This window comes from Mauremys mutica, chromosome 6, assembly GCF_020497125.1.
Source record: "Mauremys mutica isolate MM-2020 ecotype Southern chromosome 6, ASM2049712v1, whole genome shotgun sequence".
Taxonomy (NCBI): Eukaryota; Metazoa; Chordata; order Testudines; family Geoemydidae; genus Mauremys; species Mauremys mutica.
Genome location: NC_059077.1, coordinates 19874902 through 19879575, shown reverse-complemented (window position 1 = coordinate 19879575; position 4674 = coordinate 19874902). Strand labels below are relative to the sequence as shown.

At 43.5% G+C, this 4674-nt stretch overlaps 1 protein-coding gene across 1 annotated transcript in view; it reads right to left on the bottom strand.

Annotated features, from left to right (window-relative positions):
- ONECUT2 (one cut homeobox 2) overlaps positions 1-4674 on the bottom strand; it is a 133249-nt gene that overhangs the window by 12310 nt on the left and 116265 nt on the right. The gene's annotated exons all lie outside the window — the stretch shown is intronic.

Here is a 4674-nt window from a genome sequence, read left to right as displayed (position 1 = left end):
TGTGTTCAGTGTAATAATTTTTGGACTGTCCCCTTTTTGTATTTGTCCTTTTGTTTTCCATTGGTATGTTACTTCCTTAACATACTCCACCCTGTCAAAGGACATGTCTACACGGAAGATTCAGGAAAGTTTTAACTGAATTAAGGTGTGAACTTAAAGCACATTAATTAAATAAAGTGCATTAAATCTCCTTTGGGTATGGTTACATGGGGATAAAAAATCTGCAGCTGGCCCAGGTCAGCTGACTCAGGCTCACGGCCCAAGGGCTCTGGGGCTGAAAAATGACTGTAGACATTTGAGCTTGGGTTGGAGTCCGAGCTTTGGGATCCTCGACCCTCACAGGGTCCCAGAGCTTGGGCTCCTGTCAAAATCTGAGCCCCGCGAGTCTGAGTCAGCTCACCTGGGACAGCTGCAGCTGTGCTGCAGGGCCTTTATCCCCATGTAGATGACCCTTTGAAGGCATTTAAGGCTAAAATGAACTAAGGTTACTTCCGAATGAGTGTGTCCACTCAGGCATTTAATGTGCTTTAACTACTGTACTTTAAATTCATACATTTTAGTTATTTGCCTTAACTTTCCTAAGAGTCTCTGTGTAGACGTGCCCAAAGAGAAGTGGGGTACTGCCTCATATTTTTATGTGGGAAAATTCCACATGGTGGATAATGTCAAGTGGCCAAGGCATCATCTGTACTGGGTTTGTATTGGCAGGAGGGAGAGAAGAGTCTTAGGTGCTCCAGGAATTGCAGACATCCCAGGAAATTCCCATTGTTCCTGTTCAGGAGCCATGCTGCCATTGAAGGCCAACTGCATCGTTTGAGTAGTGCCCCTTTTGAGGAGGGGGTTTAAAAGCTACCGATGAGTTGATGTTTCTCCAAGAAATTAGGATCGCTCAGGCAGCTGATTAGGATGAAGTTTTTTTTTTTTTTCTTCTCCAAATCCTCCCTTGACCTCACTTCTTCCCCCTTATTATCCACTGTTAACTTTCACTCCTTTGTGGCCTATTTCTTTCTTCTGGACCTACCGCAGCCTGTATGGAAAAATACCAGACCTTACAAGACTTGCTCACTATAAAAATAACTACCATTAGTTTCGTTTCCTTCATCTATTCTTTTTCCCGGTTCTTCCTGCATTTTTTTGTCTCCATGTTTGTCTACTTGAGGTTACAAAACTCTTCAGAACAAGGTGGTTGGTATTTTAATCTGTGTAAAAGTCCAGGCAAAGTTGTAATGCTATATAAATATTTAACAACAATAATAGACTTCCCAGGGTTTTGAGGTGCTTTATACTGAATTTATATATAATCTGATGCAGGGGCCATAAAAGAAAAAAAATCAATATTAGTTGTCTCGTTTTAATATACCATCAGTAGCAACCTCCTTTCAAAATCTGCGCTTGACATTCTAAATTATATAAAATTCAGACTATCTTTATATTAACTAAAAACTGAAAAAATATAATCCCATTCCCTGGAAGGCAAACTAGGCCCACGGGCCAGATCCGGCGCATCAGGACTTTCAATCCGACCCAGAGGATTACCACCTCTGTGTGGCCCCTGGGGGGGAGGGGGTGTGTGCAGAGGGCTCCATGAGCTGCACTGCCCCCCAAGCTTCCATTGGCCGGGAAGGGGAACCACAGCCAATGGAAGTTTTGGGGGTGGTACCCACAGGCGAGGGCAGCACGCAGCGGAGCCACCTGCCCCACCCCATCCCCAGGAACCACTCCTGGACATGCTGGCCACTTCTGAAGCAGCGCGGGGCCAGAGCAGTCAGGTCAGCGGTAAGGTAAGCAGTGCTGGGCCAGAGCCCACGTCCCAAACCCCTCTGCCCCTCACCCCCTGCCTTGAGCCCCCGGCTGCACCCCTGCCTTGAGACTCCTCCTTCACCCTGCATCCCATTCTGCACCCCAACCCCTTGCCCTGAGCCCCTTCCTGCATACTGTAGCCCCTCCCACACCCCGCACTCCCTCCCTCCTGCACCCCAACCCCCTCCCCCAGCCCTAGATTCATGGCCCTCCATACAATTTCCCCACCCAGATGTGGCCCTCAGGCCAAAAAGTTTGCCCACCCCTGGGCTAGGTACACCCAGAGCATACTGTTGTGTCCCTCATCGTCTTGACTAATAGTCATTGATGGATCTATCCTCCATGAATTTATGTAGTTCTTTTTTGAACCTTGTTATAGTTTTGGACTTCACAACATTCATGGCAATGAGTTCCACATGACTGTGAGTTGTGTAAAGGAATGCTTTTGCTTGTTTTAAACCTGCTTCCTGTTTATTTCATTGGGTTACCCCTGGTTTTTGTATTATGTGAAGGAGTAGATAACATCCTTATTCCCTTTCTTCACACGGTTTGTGATTTTTATAAACCTCTATCCCAACCCCCCTTAGTTATCTCTTTTCCAAGCTGAAAAGCCCCAGTCTTGTTGTTCTCGCCTCATCTGGAAGCTGTTCTATACCCTTAATCATTTTTATTGCCCTTTTCTGTACCTTTTCCAATTCTAATATATTGTTTCTGAGATGGGCTGATCAGAACAGCGCACAGTATTCAAGGTGTGGGTGGAGCCTGGATATATGTAGTGGCATTGTGATATTTTCTGTTTTATACATCTTTCTTTGTCCAGCTTTGTAATGTTTAAAATCAGGACTGATGGACTAGCACCATGGTTCTCAACCAGGGGTACGCAGAAGTCTTCCGGGGGGTATATCGACGACTCTACACATTTCCCTAGTTTTACAACAGGCTACATAAAAAGCACTAGTGAAATCAGTACAAACTAAAATTTCATAGAGACAATGGGCTTTATACTGCTCTGTATACCATACTTACATTTCAGTGTACAATATTTATATTCTAATTGGTTTATTTTTAATGACAAGGCTAAAAATGGGAAAACAAGCAATTTGTCAGTAATAGTGCGCTGTGACATTTTGTATTTTTACGTCTGATTTTGTAAGCAAGTAGTTTTTAAGTGAGGTGTAACTCGGGGGAACACAAGACAACTCAGACTCCTGAAAGGGGGACAGTAATCTGGAATGGTTGAGAGCCCCCGTTCTAGCACAGTCACATTAAATGCTCTTTATGTCAAGTGATGGAACGGATCTTTAAGATTATAGTTCAGTCATTAAGAGCAAACATGGCCACAAGTGCTGGGATGTAAGCTTGGTAGAAATTTGTGACCATGCCTTGAAGACAATTGCTTCTCCTTTTAATCACTGTAGTCCTTACTGTCAGATAAACTCAGTGATGCTAACACTGATGAGCTAAACTACTGGGCTAAGCATCCGAATGTATCATTAAACATGAGCTAAGAATCCAATTTATAATTTATGTGGGGGGAGGGAGGTCTGAACGCAGCTATTTTGGAATCTGCAGACCAAGACTAAACTATATATAAAAGCGCTCAAGAATGTAACACACTCAGCACCGAGAGACAATTTATAATGACATGGCTTTTTTACGAGAGACTGTAGCCCAGCTCCACATAGGCATTGCAACTAACTTTTAGGCAGCGAGCCACCCATTGGAATCTGCAAACCTTGGGTTAGGCACCTAGGCTCCCTGTACAATGAATGGGGAGAGAGACACTTGAAAACAGGATCCACAAATGCCAGCACTCTGAGGGGGGAGCCACCTAAGCTAGCCAACAGCAGATGCCAGTGAAAGGGGTGTGTCCTAAGCCCCCTCCCTCTCATGGAGTTAGGCATCTCCTTGAAGCCCAGACGTAGGTGCCTATCTCTGCTTGCGATTAATAGCCAAGAACCCTCTCCCTGCATCAGGCACCTAAGCTTTTCTGCCAAGAACAGCTGCGGTGCATGCCAACTCAGCACAAGTGGACTCCCTTATAGCCTTTACCCAGCGGTTAGAGCACTCACCCTGGATATTCAATTCCACCCTCCCCCTTCTGCCTAATGAGAAGGGATTTGAACAGGTGTTTCCCACCCCTGAGGGGTGGGAGTTGCCTAGCCCTTGGACTATGGGACATTCTGATGTGGGTCTCTCTCAATTCTACTGTTCAAGCTATTTGACTTAGTTTAAATACAGTAGACTGTGTTTATTAGCAACCTCTCAGTTGCCAGCAAACAGTTGCTATTATCCCGCAGTTACTAATAAGTAGAAGTCAAGTGATTAAAAAAATTAATCACTATTAATCATGATTTTTAAAAAATTGTGTGGTTAATCGTGCTGTTAATAATATATCATTTATTTAAATATTTTGGATGTTTTCTACATTTTCAAATGTATCTATTTCAATTACAACACAGAATAGAAAGTGTAGCGTGCTCACTTTATTTTTATTACAAATATTTGCACTGTAAAAAAATGAGAAATAGTATTTTTCAAATCACCTAATACAAGTACTGTAGTGCAATCTCTTTATTCTGAAAGTGCACCTTACAAATGTAGAATTATGTACAAAAGATAATTGCATTAAAAAATAAAACACAATGTCAAACTTAAGTCCATTCAGTTCTTCTTGTTCAGCCAATTAACCATAGAATACTAGGGTTGGAAGGGACCTCAGGAGGTCATCTAGTCCAACCCCCAGACAGATTTTTACCCCAGTTCCCTAAATGGCCCCCTCCAGGATTGAACTCACAACCCTAGGTTTAGTAGGCCAATGCTCAAACCACTGAACTATACTTCCACAAGTTGGCTTATATTTGCAGGAGATAA